Here is a 20,837-nt window from a genome sequence, read left to right on the forward strand (position 1 = left end):
TTTTTAAAAAGCATTAAATTGAATTTCCAAATATATCATTCATTATGTAAAAGTTCTAAAATTTAAGGTCTGTACTAAAACTTGTAGCTTTATTCTGGAATATCCAATTTGACTTATGTAAATAAATATCACTCCTGAGAAAAATACCCACTTGTCACTAGAGAACACTTTAGTACAATGACAAAAGGGACTCTGAGGTAGCATCATAATTCTTTATTCTTCATCCTTTGTAGCTTAGTCTTGACCCACATAGCTTGCTTTATTTGTCATTGTTTATGCAACAAGTTATCAGCTTGCCATGCTCACTTAGAAAACAACAATAATAATAATCATCATTATGATAATAATGGTGATGATAATAATAATTTAACATTTAAAGAGTTAAAATTTAATGTGTTCATGACATTGAAGATTGTCTCATGCAGGATTATAACTACTTGATGTTGAAGCTGTGGCCTTGAACTTCCTTGGATAGTTTTCTGAAACCAATGTAGTCTCAACAAATTTATATACTTGGTGGCAAGTACTTTACCCACTGGGACATCTTGCTGCCCTCCCGCAGCCTTTTGTTTTGCTGGTTTATGTAATCTCCACAAGTCTACCCTGGCACGTGCTTGTTCTAAACTCTCACACACACAAAAATAAATGTAATAAAATTTAAAAAAAATGTGGTGTGAACTTGAAAATGATTTGGGTAGTGGAGAATGAGAGAGAATTATAGACATTCAGAGGGACAGAAAAACACGTGAGCATCCTAGAAGTCTAGCCGATTCTCCTTTCTTGGGAGACAAATTTCACTCAGTTGGCTTGCCTCTCCTGCGGATTCCTGTGGAAGAAATCAAATACTAAGTAATCAGAAGAATGAGATGGAAAAACAGAATAAAAACAGTGGACCAGAGATTTGTGGAGATAAATTTATAGAACATGCCACACATGAATGTGTCAGGTCTGGTTTGGGAGATGATACCTTGATGAATATTAGGGGTTATGTGGGTGTTTCTGGATGGAGGCCTACCTTCAGTATGGATCTTGTTGATTTACCCAGAATTCATTTTTTGCCTTCAATGTTTGCTTTTAGCAATTTTCCATCCACTGACCCCTACTCTGCTCCTTGGTTGTAAATTCCGTTCACCCATTACGTACTTGGAGCTCAGCTCAAGTTCGCTCCCGAAATGCCAAAAATCCATTTGGAAGGCTGAGTTTAGTTCAGAGATAGAGTATGTAGTTAGTGTATGTGATGCTCCTTGTCCAGTCTGCTTTAGTATCACCAAAATAATCATTCCAGTGGTTCCTGCATCCTCCATACTTTCCCTTCTCAAACAGAGCCCATCTGAGCACCAGCAGTAAGTACCTCCAGTCATCTGCTTCTTTAATGAGCACCATGCTTTGCCTTCCCCTGCTTGCTACTTAATCAGGGAGACTGGTTTTTATTCTAAGAGAAATGAGTATTAATTTATTTCAACAGGTACAAGAAAAACTCTGATGAGTTGGTTTTTGTAATGTCGATATTTTGTCCATATTTTGGCAAGCAGTTCATTTATTAAACTCTCTTCCAATTATCTCAGCTTGAGTGTATCATCTATTTCCTTTTGGGAACCTGAGCAAGCCAACTATTTTAAATCATTTTCTCCTTTACTTTACACATTCTGGACTCAGGACTTCTTAGGCACTCAATTTTTTTTTTTACAAAGGCGAATTTTAATGCATTTTAATCTTTATTTCATTAGGAAGCTTATAGTATAAAAGTATTTCAAGACAGAAGGTGTAGATAGCCAATTTAGATGATTCATTTCCTCCAAACCTCATTATTTTCCCTTATTGAAATTAGGATTTACATTAGATCATTGCTAAAAGGATCTTCTGACTTTAAGATTCTATTATTTCTTTAGATAGGGAATATATGGTCTTTTAATGTCAAGGAGTAGTGTTAAATTTTAGTCTATGTTTTGGAAAAGTATTTGAAAATTCTTTGAGGAAGATATTAGATCTGAAAGATTCCAAACTATCAAAGTGCCGATATTCATAAAAATGTCAAATAAATAACTATCATGATTATGTAGCTTTAAATTTTAACTTTTTATTTATTTATTCTTCTCTTATAAATTACACCCCAACCAGTTTCCCCTCCCTGCACTCCTCTTACTTCCTTCCTCCCATCTCCCTTTCTCCCAGATTCACTCAGTCCTCTTCCATTATCCTTGAGAGGGCAGAGCCCTCTAAGGGATGGAGATACAGGAAAGAACCCATGAAAGACACTGCCTGGAGGACTAGGAACCAGGGGCTGCATAGCCCAGAGACTGAGGATGAATTTTAACTCTAAGCATTGAAATTTTATTGTAAACTCGAAAAACAAAAAGCAAAGTTTGGGTAATATTTGGTGTATATTGGTGTGTATATTCAAATATTCTCTGAATTATGAAAAGTTTTACATGCATGTTGTAGAGTATTGCATTTCATTTTCTTTTTATCTCTTTGAAAATGAAGATACAATTTTTGAAATGTGTAGCATTTTAAGAAGGAGAAAAGAGATGCTCACTTCTCCAGGGTCAAGCCTCCAGGAATATTTATGTTTTTCGTAAAAGAAATCCCTAGCAGGTTTGGGACCATTGTTTCTTTGGTTTTAATATTAAAAACCAATCCATAACTTTGCAGTAGTATTTCCAAACACTGAATATCTTTCATTAATCAGAGGGAGTTTTATTTCAGTGCAGTCAAGGTTGTATACCTGTCTTACTAAAAATCACTCATTTTGCTAATCCCTGGAAAGAAAAACAATGCATAATAGTTAAATTTCATACTTAAGCAGACCCATGCTACCACACGTGCGATTGACCACAGAGTTTCTTTCATGGAATTTGCTCTGGAGAAGAGCTGGGAGTTCTACCCTCATGTGGCTGACAGAGGTGAGGGGGGAGCATGTGTTCACTTTGCTTTAGAAGAATTGTTCAGGTGGTTGCTCTTCTGTAGCATGTAAGGCTGTTAGCTCCCATCCCAAAGCTAACAACCTCATACTTCACATAGACCACAAAGCAGATAAAACAAAGAGAAAGTCCTTTTGCTAACCATATTGATTAAACATCCCAGGGAATGGTAGCCTTGCAATTCTACCACTGCTTGATATGAAGTAGAAAGTCTCAACGGAATCCTTTGCTCACTATTATGCTAGTTGTCAATCACCCAGCATTGTCTAAATGCTGTCTTCCAGTCCTAACACATCCTAATTTTCAACCTGAAACAGAGGAGAAACTTCATGTAAAACAGAAGATTCTAGATGAATGTTCACATTTGGGGGTCTTTGCCTCTCAGAATTCTGTATTGATTTCTTAATATTCCTTTAATGATTCATGTAGAAGATGAACCAAGGCCCTCACTCTTTCTGTGCACTTCTTATGCCATTGCTTATGTGAAATGTGTAAACAGGGATATGTTATGTTTTCCTGTGGGTTAATGCAGAACATTATTTTCTTCCTAGATTCAAGGGTGCAAAGGAATGGTGGGTGAAATGTGAGTAGTTTCCTGGGGATCTATGCCACACTTAGCATTATCTCTTTCCATTTTGGGAACCGATGCCATTCAGCTGACAAAGGTCTGTGCCCTGCTTCCACTGCACATGTGTCAACACTGCTGGTCCCACCCAAATCTGTTTTCCTTAAGTCAGATAACGTCTTTGACAAGCAGCTTTACGTCCCCATGAAACTGCTCTTTCAAACAAATTCCAGAACATACTATATGATCAGCTTATTTTTGTAAGTAATGGGCTAATATTAAAATATACATTGAGGCAGAATATGAAGAGAAAGAAACTCATTCACTATTACTGAACTTACTTCTTGTTGGACAAAGTGCTCAGAGCTCAGAAATGGAAGAAAAGAAGGGTTTTGTCTTGGCACGCCTTGTCCACTTTGGTAGTTGTCACCCGTGGTGATGTAAACAATGTGTAGGCTCTTTTTCATGTAAATTGAGGCAAGCAGGGGAAGTCTCTTTCTTTTTGTTGTTCATCACAAGTCTAACAACACTCATTTAGTTGTTGATGGATTTTCTTCCTGAACTCAAAGCTGCAGTTCAGTTTTCTTGTCTATTAGGACAATTTGCTATTTTTTTCTTATTTTACAATATGGAAGTAACATTCCCTTCTCCAGACTTTGTGGGAATGGAATGAGAAGGTAAGTGGAGACTTCCCTACTGAATCAGCTGATTTCTCTTAGATAGTAAAGATGATCATTAAACTGGACGTTAGGGAACAGGGAGATGGCTCAAGCACTTTAGAATATTTTCTCCTCTTCCAGAGGGAGGACCTGAGTTCTATTCTCAATGTTTCCACTTCGGGTACTTACAACTCCCCGTGACCCCTTCTCCAGGAGATTTGATTCTCTTTCCTGGTTTTTGGAGGTGTTTTCACTAATGACATACAATCACAAACATATAAATCAAAATAAATCTCCAAGAACAAACCCCAGATTGGGTTTAATAATCCAAAAACTTACCAGTGTCTAAGAAAGACTCAAAATTATGATTAGCAGAAAGTAAAATAATTCATGAACTTTCTTTACATAAAATAAAGCTCTCTAATAGTTATTCCACCCACACTGTTCTCTTCTGTCTGCATGCATTCAGAATGAAAGCTGTCTCTATCACATGCCAGATGCCTCTGCTTCATTACACTATGATGCTACCCTACGCATTCAGTATGGAAGCTGTCTCTATCACATGCCAGATGCCTCTGCTCCATCACACTATGATGCTACCCTACGCATTCAGTATGGAAGCTGTCTCTATCACATGCCAGATGCCTCTGCTCCATCACACTATGATGCTACCCTACGCATTCAGTATGGAAGCTGTCTCTATCACATGCCAGATGCCTCTGCTCCATCACACTATGATGGTACAAAGTTGAGGTACAACCCTTTCACACACACAGTTATTTAAGATTCAAACCATAGAAGTTAGGTAGTGAGAAAGGTTTTCATTCTAAAAACAATATGGTATCAGTAACCCCACTAAAGAGTTATTTTCCCCAATGATTTGTAAAGCCTCATTAGATAAATATTAAGCTTCCATATATAAAATACATAATGTTGTACCATGCTATTTTTCCAAGGGATATGAATTCCTAACAAGTTAGCTGGAAGAATCTCTTTTGTTTTTATGTTGAAGTGGTTTCATGATCCAAACCAGTTATCTTTAGCAAATACATAAATTTATTATAACTCCAGGCCCCTGAAAACGAATCCAAATAAATCAACCACGACCGTTACTGCCAACTGAGCCCACTGGAGAGGGTCCATGGAGCAGTGTAATTAGCTGCCGTTACGTGGCTGCAAGCCTGCACTTTTCCTACTGCCTCTGACCCACTGCATGGCTTAAGTAAGTATTTGCACGAAAACTCATGATAATTGATCCCCTTCTGTGTCAAGTGTCTTCATAACTTTTAAAATTAAAGATGCTGAATGCCTCAAGTGGCTTGGGTAGGTAATTTGATTCCAGTTTTATTATCACAAAGAGTCCATAATATGCACAATGTGTCCTTTCTGATTAGCCATGGCCTCAGCAGTTCCCTACTCCAACTAGTTCCCAGTTCCACCTCTGCTCGTCCCTCCTCCTACTTTTTGTCTCCTTCTCTTATTCAGACTTCCTTTCCTTCATTTTCTGAAAATCATTTCTGAAGTGCCTGCTTGCAGAAATTTGCTGGCTATTCAAATGAGTTGCCTAGACTTTGGATAGGTTGAGACAGTATAGCACTGCCTTCCACCGAAGCTGATCCTATTACAGCTGAAAAGGATTCCTAGCTCTTCCAGGTAGAAAAAAGTGTGGGATTAGATGATTTTGGAAAATTTGCTCTAAACTGGATTTTTACCCCCTGGATTCTCAGGACCTAATTACACAAAATGAAGCAAGCAGAGAAACCATTTTATTCAGTAGGGTGTTAACTGAAATTCTCAGATTCCATTGCAACAGTCATATACAATATTGTCAGAAAGCTGAATGTAATTTAAGAATCAAGATATTTAGTCTCTGGGATGCTTTCTCAGATTTTTACTTTTGCAACATTTCCCAGTGAAGTCAGTATTCTTGTCTTTAGTATTTGTAAGGACATAAGGTATTTGTTTCATTGGTTACTTGTAAAATGAAACAGCAAAATATTAAATTATTCTTTACTATAGAAAGTTGTGAAAGCAGTCATAGACACAAACTTATGCAACAAAGGCATTACAGTGCCATATTTTTTTCACTCCCTTAGGACTATTGGCTTTGTCTGAATTAGGACCCTGCTTGTCACATGAGGCCTTTCACCTAACTATTGTTTAGAAAGCATATCCAAACTAAATCAGTAAATAAAAACCCCTAACTATTCAATGAAGAAAAAAAATTAAATACTATTAGAAAATGACCAGTACCATACAGAGCTTTACTTTTCAGGGCAAGTTGACTCAGTGAGGGGGTGAACAGAAATTCACATCAGGGCAGTAACTTTAATGAAGCTCCCAAATTTAGAAATCCTGAGGCTGAGTGCCCTATGTCTTTCGGGGTGTCCTTTCATACTCTGAGTCAGCCCTAGAGCTACAAAATCACTTGTCCTTTAAGTCTGTGACAATACACGCTCATATTGCAGATGGCTGAGTATCCTATAGTCATCAAGATCTCTAGTTATAGTAGTTTCTAGATTAGGGGTGTGTGTGTGTGTGTGTGTGTGTTGCTGTGCAAACTACTACCCACTCAGGAAGCCTTTCCGTCATTATTGTCTTTTAATGTAATTTGTCTTCTGTGGCCTTGGACCAACAGCAGCTCAACAAATCTTCCAATTAACAACTCATGAGATAACACACTTTAAAAAACATTGTTAAAATTTGTGTTTTGGGGTTAAAATACAAAGCACTTCTTACAAATTTAATAATGTCATCATTAATTTTGGTCTCTATTGCTATTATTCTTATTTGTGACATTGAAACTTGAATTTAACTACTTGCAAATGGTACTATTAAATTCCTTCCTGGCTCTAAGAAGCCAACTTCACAATGAGTTCTTGTTTCACGGCTGATTTACATCATTAATTCTCAGACAAACATATAGCTTTGAATCTCCAAAATTAATCAGTGAAATACAGACTTTTGTTATGTTTAGAGAAACTGTAAAACAAATAGAAGTCTATGAATTCTTAATGCTGGCTCTAAACATGTATTTCTTACTTTAAATGCTGCCTGTGTCAGAGGTAACTTTGGTTTGAAATTCAAATCCTTATGATATTGTATGGGAAAGTAAATAATGTTACTTTAAGAACAACGTAAATTTCCTATTAATGTAAATTTGATTTATATTTGTTTATCATTTGTAAGTAAATATATAAATGAAATTTTAACTTAATCATTATGAAAGTTGTCTCATTAACAGTAATGAAAAAAGTATCTGTGTTTTTTTTTCCCTCTTTGATGGCCTGCCACCCAGCTCCCAAATAAATACATGGAGACTCATTCTTAGTTAAGAAGCTCTCTTCAATAAATTGGGAGCATGGGAATCTTGGGAGAGGGTGGAAAATGGGGGATGAGGAAGGGAAAGAAGCAGAGAAAAATATATAGCTTCATAAAAACAATAAAAAATAAATAAAAAACCAGGCTTTGTTGACTCCACGTGGGAGGCTTTCCCTTTTCTGAGGAATGAATGGGGGTAGGTTGGGGGAAAAGAGGGTGAGGGGTCAAGAAATGGGAAGGGTGTGGAACTGTGGTTGGTATATAAAATGAATAAAAAATTTAAAAAGAAAAAAAACCAGAATACCCAGTCTCATTTGGCTTATTTCTAGCCATGTTTTCTAACTTAAGTTATCCCGATTCTTTTTAACTATGTTTCAGCTCTGGACCTTTTATCTTTCTTTATTCTGTATTCTTTCTTTTCTTCTTATTCTGTGACTAGCTGTGTGGCTGTGTGGCTAGCCTCAGGCATTCTCCCCTCCTCCTTTTCTTGCTCCTCCTCTCTTGTTCTTCTTTCAAGCTTAGATTTCCCATCTGACCGATTCTCTCTGCCTGGCAGCCCTGGCTATCCTTCTATCCTGCCTTACTATTGGCTGTTCAGCTTTACTAGACCAATCAGGTGTTTCATACAGGCAAAGTAACACAGCTTTACCAAGTTACACAAATGCAACATAAAGAATACAGCAGATCTTTGCATGATTAAAACAAATGTTCCATAGCATAAACAAACATAACACATCTTAAACGAATATTCCACAACAATATCCAAAAGTATAGTCAAACTAAAATACATTCCATCTACTGGGCCTTTTCATTAGTGTGAACTATCACAGCCACTGTGGAAGTCAGGATAGAGGATCCTCAAAATGTTAATAATAAAATTACCACGTGACCAAGCTATAGTACTCTTAGGCATTTACCCATAGCACTTATACACACCCACAGAGATACTTGCATATCCACAGTAATTACTGCTTTATTCACAGCAATGAGGAAAAGGAACCAGCCTAGACGTCCACAAACAGAAGGCTAGATAATGAAAATGTGGCATTATATGCATAAGAGAATTTTACTTGTCTGTGAAGCAAAATGAAATCTGAAGGAAAACTGATGGAACTGGAAAAGATTGTTAAATGAGTTGACTCTGTCTCAGAAGATAAAGATCTGTTTTCACTTATATGTAGATCCTAATTTTAATGGCTGTATTTCATAAATGAGGGGTTATCAGAGTAGATATAGACTATGAAAATAGATAGGTGACCATAACAAGAGATGCTGACAAAAGAGATAAGAGCAAAGTTCACATATGTGTGACATGAAATTGGAAGAGAGGTCAATGGGGGAAGGACACAAGAAAGCGGGAGGGATGTGGGTAAAAACAAGGGCAATGCAAACAAATTTCTTTTGAAAAATGCCATAAGGAAATAAAATTCTTTGTCCAGTAATATGCATAAAGATAAAATACATTTTAAAGAAACAGTTGTTTGTGTGACTCAGAACAAATCTCGAATTTTTCCTTTTGATTTTAGGTTATTTTCTTCTAGGTTAGACACTGATGTCTCTGCAACTTGGAATTTTACAATTATACATTATAACATGGTCTCTCATTCCGTCATATTTATCATCTATCTGCACATCTATATATCAATATGTATATATCATCTATGTGTCCATCAATAATCTATCACCTACCTGTCATTTATCATTTGTCTGACAGTTTATTAAGGTCTAATAATTTTGGAATACCTATTTGTGTTAAGTCCACACACACGCACACACACACAGAAATCTAAAAATTTAAGTTAACTGCTTGCTTAATAATTAAAGAAACACCAGTTTTTCTAGAAATTGTTTAAGTTTCAAAAAGTCTTCTTCAGTGCTGTTATTGGAGACTTTTAAAGATTGCTTGGAACAACCACAGAGCTCTATTGCTTTCAGAGATAAATTTATTAAATCTAAATACATGCAGAATATAATTGATGAAAATTTATTACCCAAGTGAAAGTGCATTTTATGTGTGAAATACATTCCATATTTCAAAGATCATTTAAAAATGCAAATCATTTCCTTGACTTACATTGTTAAATGTTCAAATCTAAATATTTTGGAAAGATTGGTCTGTATAAAAATATTTTCAGAATAATTTCACACTTCTCTTTAATTTTACTTATGTGTTATCTAGAAGTTTAGAGATACTTGCATGACTTTTATTTCTTTATATTTTCTAGTGCTGTTAGAATTGTAGCCTAAGAATATTTGAATCTACTTTTTCCGTATTTAGTTTAATGAATTTATATTGCTGTGAGTGTGTGTGTTTTGAATGACAATTGTTCCTGAAAGGGTCAGGTATTTGAACACTTGGTCTCCAATTTATTGTTACATTTGGAGAGGTTGCAGGACATTTAGAAGGTGGAGTCTTCCTGGAAGAAGTTTGTCAATGGAGGTAGGGGTAGGCTTTGAGAATGTATAGCCTCACTCCACTTCCAGTTCGGTCTCTTCTTCCTATCTGCGATGGAAGATGTCCCAGTTTTCTTCTCTAGTACTCTGCTTCTGTGCCTTGCTAGCATTGTGGATTGTTCCCCTGGTACCATAAGCCAAAACAAACTCTCCCATAAGTCATGTTTGGTCATAGTATTTGATCGCAACCAAAGGTAATTAATATGGAGAAGTATAAGAAATCTTTGCATCCACCTCTGGTAGGATGGCTTGGTTAAATTGTTATATTTTTAAGGAGTAAAAGTAAGCATACCTGCTTTGATTATTTTGGTACAAACTAACTTCTATAGTTCACATTTTGGTCAATAAATCAGTTACACAAAGAAATCCGGTCTCAAAAAACAACAGCAACAACAAAAAGACCTTTTCTGGGAACCAATCAGAATCCAAAGAATGACACAGTGCTCTCTACCTCAAAGAAATAAGATTTCCCCTCTGTAGTCGGTAATGAGTGGCTATGACTACATTGTGACCTTATGCATCCTGAGTATGGTTAACTCATAAAACTATCAAGCCTATCTGCTTCCTGTTACTTTTATTTGGCAGGCATAAGGCTCGTTGTGTAATGAATGGAGGTGTATGTCTTAATTTTACATTCTTGTGCGATATGTCTAATGATGAGAAGCCCAGTCGGACATATCTAAATATGGGATCACCTACCACTTGACTCACCTGGACTCTTGGAGATCAGTTTCATAAAGTACCAAGAGAAGAACATGACTCAGAGACTAAGGGCACCGATGAGACAAAACCTGTAGCCACAGGAGACTGGGAAGTGCTTATTTTTATGTAAGGGTTCTATTTTGGATGATAGTAGAGTTTGTTTTCTTAGATGTAGACTTGATGGTGTGGAGTGACATTTTGGAAAGGTTGGCAGAAGGGACTGGTATGTGTCTGCACATGCAATGTGTGCAGATGCAAGGATAGCAGATATTACGGGTGTCAAATAGAAGAGAAAGAGAAATTTGCTTCTTATTTCATAAAATAATTTAAAAGTTACCAATAATGTGTTAAGGGAATCTTTTATTTTCCTCTTGTACATGTGTGTCTGTTCATGTTCCTACATGTGTGCAAATAAAGACTGAATGAGTGTGCTACGGCATGTGTGGAGGTCAGAGCACAATGGGTGTGGGTTTTTTGCTAGTTTCCTTGTGTGAAGTGGGATTTTCATGTTGGCTGCTGTTGCAGGCTACAGTCTGGCTGGTCTGCAAGCCTTCGGGGAGTAGAGTCTTCTGTTTCAGCAGGGAAGCCATGGGATTACAAGCATGTGGCTTTTACACCAGTTCTGAGGGATTCAAACAAGGTCTTCACATTTCCACAGCAAGTTCTTTATCAGCTGAGTTATCTCTCTTAAGCTGCTATTGCAGGTACATGTATGGAATAGGTTATTTGTAAATTCCTATTGGCAGTTCTTAGCAAATCTGAAATACCAGCAAAAATTCATCAAAGAAATTTAAAACAGCATATCCTTTAAAGGCAAATGCTATACATTTGACATTCCCTTTTATTCGGAGCAGAGGTTGCTTTAAATGTCTGCATCTTTGTGCTGTTAACAGCTATTCTTCAGTTCAAAGGAATGAGTATTCAATTCATCACGCCTAATGAATTGATGATAGAATACCAGCCCCTCCACACCCCAGTACAGTATTCCAATAGAAATAACTAATACAGACCACCAAGGAACTGTGAATAAATTATGCTTTAAACATCCTAGGAAAGTAGTTTCATTAAAATTTAAGCATCCAAAGATTTTGTAATCAATATTTGTGTAAACACTTGCAAAACAGCTCTCAGTATATTAACTTTGTAAAGAAATGCAGAAGAACTTTCATTACAGTCCTGTAAAAGTAGAGAAAGCCAAAGAACAAAACAGTATTAATCATTCTGTAAGAGGCAGAATTATCGACAGTGTTTTTTCTTCTTAATTTTCTTCCTAAATCGTGATCATTATTTATTTAATCTGGTGATGAGAAAAAACAAAGCAAGCAAAAATTAAAACGACAACCAATGCACTGCTATGGAAGGTGGAATGTGATTTTCAGTTTCACATCTAGATTATAGAAAGAAAACCAGCAACGATGCTTTCAAGGCACCGGGGCCGCAGGGTTCAGGCTTAGTGGGGTCTGCTGCTTTGTTCTTAATAAGCATTCTGCAGCTGATAACAATGGTGGGGTACATTTTATAAGACAGAGATCTGTGTGTTGAGATCAGGCTGGCCTCTCTAAACTCTGGTTTCAATGTTCATCACAACACCATTTAAAGAAATGGTATTTAACCTCTCAATTTTCACTTCTCTTGTTGGTAAACTGATAATACACTATTCTAAATAAGGGCACTGGGATCCACAAATGAAAGAAAGTGGAGAGAAGGTGGGAAGAGAGAGAGAAGCACTGATATTCACTATAGCAAAGTTGTATGCACATCCTCTCACGTAATCCTTGCAGAACAGTGACGAACTCTGGGTTATAATTCCTTGCAAAGGTCATTGGATTTACAGAGCTGTGTTAATGTATTGAGCCTGCTCTATAAATCCTAACGCCAGATTGTGGAGGTGTAGTGTTTTTTCTGCTCCAACAACTAAAGGGGGATGGCTTTGGCAGGTGTGACTTCCTGAGAGGGTACCATTTCACTCATTAAAGCTTAAATTTCACTGAGACACCTTCAAGTGATTTCTTTTTTGTTTTTTCCCTTTTTTCCCCTAACTCAGAAAATTAGCAGTCAAGTTATTCCCCTGGTTGTTAGTAGGTTTGAACTAAGCCCTGAAAATGCTTTAAAGCAGTCAGACATTTGGCCATAAAGGGGATGCAGGACATGTTAGCTTTTAATTAATTAATTAACTAATTAATTAATTAACCAATTAATTTTGTGTTTGTTTGTAGCCTTTCCTTTGTGATTGGGGTACTGCTTGTATGTTCATTGTTGTAAATTTAGTGCACTGTTGGAATAAAAAGGATCCAATGGCATTTTGAAGTCACAGATCGACAGATCAAAGTGCCATTAAAATTAGAGGCCAGTGAGGACTCAGCAGCGCATCCTTCTAGCTCTGATGCTGTGCGGAAACTCTTCAGTGTTTACAGTGGTGTGCTTGCAGTACCGGTTCTTGAACACTCCACAGCGTATCATGCTGAGTATGGCTCCTCCATCGTGAGTTGCTTCTGATCATTGATGGAATAAAATCCAGGTCAGCCCATCCATCTAAATTTTGCCAAAATCCTTGAACAAAAGGATTGTTTTTTTTTTTTTAAAATTCAAAGGGAAAGAGCATTTTGTCTGTCATTTCCAAATTAAAATGGTATTTTTCTTTTGAATGTCCCATATCATGCTAATAGATTTTGGTGTATGGACTTATAAAATAGTGAGGTATGAAAAGAATTTAGTATAGTATATTTCATTTTAAATATTACATGAATTATTCAGTATCCTTTATATCAAACATTTTTTTTTGCAAACAAGTTCAGAGCTTCTTGACATTGTGTCTGATTACAAGATACATGAGATAGACCCAGAAAATTATATACTTTTAATCTATATTCTATATTGAATGACACACAGGAAAATATAATGACAGAAAAACAGGGACGCAATTTTGCTTATTTACACAGTAAACAGCCATATTTGTTAGTAGTTAATGCTTATTATTTATTTATCCTTCTGAAATCTGCCTCTGTTCTCTGAGATAAAGATTTCAGTGCAGAAACTGGTCCCAGCAGAAACTTGCCTGGGAGCTGAAAGGGTTGGCATAGAAAAACCAAACCAAACCAACAAACAAACCAATAATAATAATAATAATAATAATAATAATAATAATAAAAACAACTCAAATATTTAAATCCCTCTCCCGAGTCTGTTAGGAGGACAGCCTACTCTTGACAGGGGCATCATGTTTGGGCTGGGGCTTCCCTGTGTCTAAGAGAATGCTGACCACTTCTTCCATGGCATATGGGGTTGGTTGAGAATTTCTATAGCCCCCTGTTTGTAGCTGTATAATTTCAAACACGGTGAATTCTCATTTTGTGTATCTTTAACCAGGACAGCTACAGTATCACAAAACTCTGATAATGCACATAAAATAGTTGACTTTTGAGACTGGGTCTCATGTATCCCAGGCTGGCCTCAAATTCAGTATGGATGGAAGGATCATCTTAAATCCCATGATCCTTCTGCTTCCTTCTTTAGAGCTGTTGAGGTTTTAGGTGAGCAATACCACAACCTGGTTTATGAAGTTCTGGGCATCATATGCTTGCTAACCACTCTATTCACTGGTCCACATCCAAAGCCCCAGTCCCTGCCCCAATTTTGTTTTTTGTTTGTTTGTTTGTTTTTATTTAGAGCACCTTGTTCTCTTTCTTGTACACTGATCTCAATGTTTCTTCTAGGTAACTGGCAACTTCTTGGTTCTAATTGAAGCAATTTAAAACCACTTCTTTCTACTTTTGACACCTTCACTTCTACTTGACATTTTCTCCTGTCTGGACTTGTCTGAGTTAGACAATAAGATACTTAAAATAGAATTGTATAGAATAATTATGCATTTAAAGATGTATATTAGAATATAAATATAATATTGCCTAAAGTAGGTAGTTTAATGTTTGGCTATACTTGAGACTAAATGGAATATATTTCTGAAACAATTTTTAAATTTATAGTATTTTAATCTCAACATGTCTACATAACCATAAATTATTTGAGATTTTCTGAAAATGTGATTATATAAAACATAAGAAACCAAGGGCACAGTCCATTTTGTAGTTGGAGTTAAATGGAATTTTTCGAACAAACATAATAATGAAATACATCTTGGTAGTATGGGATTGCTTATGAAATAAGAATTTATTGGGAATTCCATGGGAATGTGTGAGAAAGTGAATGTCACTGGGGTGCTGAGAGGTGCTTTGATGAAAGCCAGTGGAATATTCCTCAGAATTTCATTTATTTTTGAAAGAAAAGATTGTTCCACAGTTAACATATTGCATGCCTGTCGGCATCTTATTCTAAAGTACTCGCCACACAAGAGTAATTTTAATAATTAGAACTGTCATTTTGCTACTGCTGACAACTTCCAAATGTCTACAGGGAAATGAAGGACTCTCTCTCTCTCTCTCTCTCTCTCTCTCTCTCTCTCTCTCTGTCTGTCTCTCTCTCTCATTTATTCTCTCTGTTCATGACTGACTTTCTCTATTCTTAAGTAGCATTTAGTGTCATAAAAATTTAGGTTTTACTAGTTGCAAAGCCTCATTCTGTGAGGACAGATAGGTCCAGAAAAGAAATGAAATTCTAATTATAATATTATTTAAGACTAAACATTTTGTATAATATTAATAGAATCATTGCCTTTTGTTTTAAAATGTTTAATGAATTTTATAAAAATTGTTATAAATTCCAGTAATGTAAGAAATATAAGTAAAACACCTTTTCCTAAAGGCTCAAGTCAGTCTTTTTAAACGTTGGTTGCTACTCCTTTTAATGCAAATGAAATGATGTCTGGGAAGCTTAAAAGATTAATGAAGAATCATTTGTGAACTAAAAAATCCATATATCACAGTTCCATTGTATCAAAATCATCCGAGAGTACATTTAAAAAAATAGTCATGTACAACCTTTTAACATGGATTTTAATTGTTTTAACGAGAGAGAAAATTAAATATTAGTATTTTCAGTATCTCCCAGATTCTGCCAAAATTTAGCCAGGAATTGTAGCAGTTTATCTATTCTAGTACAGCATTACTATAATATGTGTACTTTGGTAGGCACAACACCTGAATAACACATTACCATTTTTATGAAGATACATCTTTCTTTTTCTAATTGTGGGACCCTACCCAGTGCCAAATCACAGTTGTTAGATAATAAAAGCTTAGCATAATAAATGACCATTTGTCTTGCATTTGACGATCACCAGACAATAAAGACTTAATGAAAAATTTTCATGTCAGTGCCAATGTTTAAATTTCTCCCACATTGGGTATTTATAATGGTCCTCTATTCTCAATGAGTTTAAATAAAGCTACTATTTTTCAATGGAAAATATGGCTAATGAGACAAAATTTTCTGGAAAAAATGTTACCCCTACACACAAGTTAAGCACCAAGAATTTCCTGAATGCCTTTGGCAATGAGATCGTTTAACATCTTATATGTTTTCTGGTTGCAGAATCAAGTTATATTTTCACTTAATCCCATAGCATGTAGACACTTAGCCATAGACTCGCTTATGAGGAAGATAAATGATATTAGAGGGGGGAAAGTGTGGAAAGAAAATCTGGAGAAGACAAATTAATATAATTTTGAGAATGATATTTCCTAGATTATGACTCAAGGATTTGTTACAGAAAAAGAAATAAGAAGAAAGCAGTACAGTATGGATGCCTTGTCTCAGATGATGTTTTATTAATTTATATTAGAGCTAACTTGCATATTTGCAGTTAGACAAAGTAGAAAAATAATGTAAAATATCTGATATGAATTAAAATATTTTAAATTAAATAAATTAAATCCCAAATTTAACCACTGATGCAAGTGTTTACAGAAACCACACTTGATATGTGTTTGTACAAGATATATTCAGGACCTGTATTGTGTTTTCTCCATTTTCTCACGTTTCAAAATGAAATGACAATCTTTTAACTTAGCTTACTTTCTTTCACATCATTAGATCTCCCTAATAAGGAAGTTTTGTCCTTCGGATAAAACTATCCCAACTGTACTTTTCCATAACTTGTGCTTTTTTTGTCACTGAAGAAAATAAATTTTTGTGATTGCAGTCAGTTATTGTACCCTTGTGTTTCATTTACAAGTGGGGATGCTTATACAGTTAGGATTCCATAATGTCGAGCAATGTAACCTAATAGTTCTTCTTTCCATTTGCAGCATTGGTGGATTTGCTGTAAAATCTCCCTTCAATCTTCATGACTTCATTTCATATTTTCAATAGCCAAAAATGATTTTTGTCTTTCAGAAGGACAGCACTTGTCTCCTACTATCAAGACATCAAACTCCACCAACAAAGCACAACTCCCAGAAGCCATCTGGAATTGCTCTTCGCTGTGCTGTGAGCTTATTCATAAGGACGACTTTTAGCGGAAACTATCCTAGGAACCATTTCTTCAGAAGGTCTGCATACTCTTCTTGCAAATTTTAAGAGCAAAAATTGCTGAACATTTATGTACTCTTTAATTACCTACCTTTCCTTTTTCCACCCATGACAATGCAGCTTGTAGTTCTCTGGGACTACTATCCGAGGTAGGTTCCTTTCGAAAAGCAAACTTTGGATAATAAAAGGTAAAAGTCATTAAACTTTTAAACAAAGACTTAACAGAATTGATTTAATTCTAAGTAAATCATAAAGCATACAATGATGACAATGAAACCACCCAACTTAAGCCAGGTCTGTCTCAACAGTTGAGTACAGAGCTGCTCCCACCTTAGATAGTTGGTTTGGAGTTTCAAAGTTAGAAACCGTTACCTGATTATACGAAGACATAGAAATTTATGCTAAGAACAGAAAAGAAAATTAACTTGAAATTCTTGGAATGATAACGGTCTAAAAATATTCCAAGATGGTTCAGCTATTAAGGGACCTGTTTTAGGAAAAACATAGCAGTTGGGTATAGTGTCACACACTTTTAAGGCCAAGATTTGAGTTCAGAGGCAGGTGTATCTCCCTGAGTTTGAGGCCAGCCTGGACTACATAGCAAGTTTCAGGACAGCCAGGACTACATATAGAGACCCTATCTCTAACAAAAAAAAAAAAAGAAGAAGAAGAAGAAGAAGAAGTAAAAGCATCAACAGCCTAAAACAAAACAAAACAAAAACCCCAAAACCCAACAACATTAAAAAAAGAAAAATAGCAACAGTGTCATATAATTGTGTGAAGGCTCTAAATATACATAACCAGTAAAGAGCTGACTTCAGTTTCCCAAAGCACCTGCAAGCTAAGTAGTCAAAAAATAAAGAATCAATAAGGCAAAATGAGTGAAATATCTTGAAATAATATGAATAGGAGAGTTATGATTTAGTTTTTATATATCCTTTGTATCAGTGTACTAATATACTAAATATTTTTGGTTGGATGAGTCTAGCCTTTAATGGTTGAGCCATCTCTCCAGCCCCTAATATACTAAATATAAATTTTCATTTGGATATCTCATTTAATATTTAAAAATATGCAAAATATAATTGATAATTTCCCCAATAGTAACTGCTAATTTTTCTTACAAAATTTTATTTCTGGGGTCTAAGTTAAAAGATATTTATCCTTCAATTTCTCTAAAATTTATATATATTAATAAGTAACTTATTTTTATTGTTTTACACATTTGCAATGCCTTCTCATTTTTAAAAGATTAATTTCTATGTTATTTCTACAGAAAAAGTAACTTATACTAGTTCATAAAACTCATACTTTCAGAAATCAGACAAGTAGCTCCAGTCACCAAATATTTTCACAATTGTTTTAATTTAGGAGAATGTTTTAGGAAGGGTTTCCATTACCAAGGAAAATATTTATCTAAAGTTTAGAAATTAATTTCTTATTTCAATTCATTTCTATATAACTCAAAATTAATGAAAGTTCATATGTAATATGTATAAGCAGAAATAAAATCATAAATCTTTCATTATCATGTATCTGAAGTTTATCACTTAAAGAAATGTATGTGAATGTAACTAGTTATATAGTATAGATAAACATATCATATAACCATCTGCATGAGAGCAGATTTAAGCACTCTAATGCACATGAAAATAGAAGATAGTATGGTGATAGTGTTAATTTTTAAACTGTACCAATCACTATGTGCATATGTATCAAGGAAAGAACATCAAAGTATCATGCTATTTTGTTTTAGTGTGCACAGTAAACACAGTTCTAGAAAAAAAAGAATAGAACAAAACATCCCAAACACACACAAACTAAGTTGGAAACAAGCTCGAGACAGAAAGTGAATTGAAACCGTCTCAGTCATCAGAAGAGGTGGATTTGATTTTGTGTTTTACTGTCTTTCTTTCTTACAGTTCAGTTAGCTCCAAGTCTAATTCAGCATCTGTATATTTCATGTAATAGGGGCTGATCCATACACCTCACCAATGACTATTCCTTGAAAATGGTTCTGGATCATTTCATTCCATAAATGAGCACCAAGTCTGTGCTGAACTTGCCACTAAGTCTCAAGTATTTTGTTGAAGTTAATTGGAAAAGCAGAGAAGGCGTACGATCAAGTTTTGGGGTCTGAATAGTTACTAATGGACAGGGCTGTCTCATCTAAATGTTTGATTGATACTGGCTTTAACATAAAAAAGATAGATTTTAGCTCTCTATTGGAACATAATATTTAAATAGAAGAATTAACTCAGTGAGAGTTAATTTACTCTTGGCTACAATGTGAAAAACAGACTGTTATGAACACAAAACTAAGTTATTGATTGCTGGAAGGATGGCATAACCAGAATTTAAAACCAGGAATCATGAAGGCTCCATGGTACCCACATCACAGTGGCATTGTCATATACATCTTCTCACGAGGAACTTGATGCATACAGAGTGTGAGAATTGGCTGAATCCTCTGAGTCACTATGCATACCTGTGTTGTCAAAGTATCATGTCATAGATATATGTGCAATAACTATGGTGCAGGTTGCCGTGCCCTTGCTGCTGCTCCTGGTACTCATGGAGGTGACTACTGTACAGTGGTCTCTCTTGTCCTTGTGTGTCACTGCTTTCGCTTTGTGGGTGTCTGCAGTTCACGATCTTAGCATGTGATCATTCCCTCTCTTTTGTAAATACGCAGGACTTAAATATCCTGTCGTGTTTGATAGTGTGTCTCTTGTTTTGAGCTCAGATTTTCTGATGTTTCAAGCTAAAATGTCTCAGTCAGAACAAAATTGTCTAAATACTAGATAGACCAAATATCAGCTCTAAAATGTTAAGACTGGAGGTGTGACAAGATACAGTAGAGTATATCAACATCCTGTTTTTTTTTTTGTCACCCAAAAGTCAATAGCTATTAAGCCACAAGAAACATTGTAAGAGATGAATGAATTGTTCCAACGTAAAATTAATTAAATTAAAACTAATCAATTAAAATTAAAAATTTATTTATCTTATAATTTTATATGTGTATGCAATGCATTTTTCCCTTTTCAGATATTTTGAGAATTTCACATACGAGTACTATATTTCTAACATGGCTATCCCATCCTAACTTCTCTAGCTTCTGCGTTCCAGTTCCCTCTCAAATTCATGTGTGCATACTGATATGCACACATATGTATCTCCCTACTGAGTTCATTTAGTGCTGCTCGTACGTATGTATCTAGCCCTGGAAAATTCAGGATTGCATAAACTAACAGGGAGCTGTTTCCTAGAGAAGATTAATTCTCCCTTTCTTTCAGTTACATCCATTAGTTTCCTGTAGCTCACCATCTAGGCATAGGGCCCCGTTCTATTTCTCCTGTCTGTGTCAGCATGTCAACTGGTGTTGCCATCATGCAGGTCTTGTTTAGGCAACTATGCTGTTGAGATTTCATGCATACAACTTCCCAGCAAAATGTAGAGTACACTATTCTGTAGGAGACTTCCCGGTACTGTGACTTTTATAATCCTTCTGGACCCTCTTCTGAGATGTTCCCAGAGCATTAGTTGCAGGGATTGTGTTGTAGACACAATCTGTGGTTAGTCTCCATGGTAGCTGTTGTCTGAACTCAGTCCAGTTGCAGATTTCTGTGACTTTCTCCATCTTCTGCAAAAAGAATCTTCTTTGATAGGAGGTGAGAGCTGTATTCATCTGTAGGTATCAGGATGTGCATTTAGGATACAGTTAGGGATTATCCCATTTAGGAAAGTGGCAGTAGTAGATTCTCCTCCAGGAATGATCACCTAACC

The 20,837-nt window shown here is 35.7% G+C and overlaps 1 protein-coding gene across 3 annotated transcripts in view; it reads left to right on the top strand.

Moving 5' to 3' along the window:
• Positions 1 to 20,837, top strand: part of Csnk2a2ip (casein kinase 2 subunit alpha' interacting protein) — a 104,485-nt gene that overhangs the window by 60,816 nt on the left and 22,832 nt on the right. For 2 of the 3 annotated variants that reach the window (XM_048422613.2, XM_085677996.1), the window contains exon 2: positions 16,914 to 17,068. The gene's annotated coding sequence lies outside the window, so the exon portion shown is untranslated. The other variant, XM_087897044.1, reaches the window with a different exon arrangement.

The sequence above is a fragment of the Myodes glareolus genome, chromosome 2 (genome assembly GCF_982192425.1).
Source record: "Myodes glareolus chromosome 2, mMyoGla1.1, whole genome shotgun sequence".
Taxonomy (NCBI): Eukaryota; Metazoa; Chordata; class Mammalia; order Rodentia; family Cricetidae; genus Myodes; species Myodes glareolus.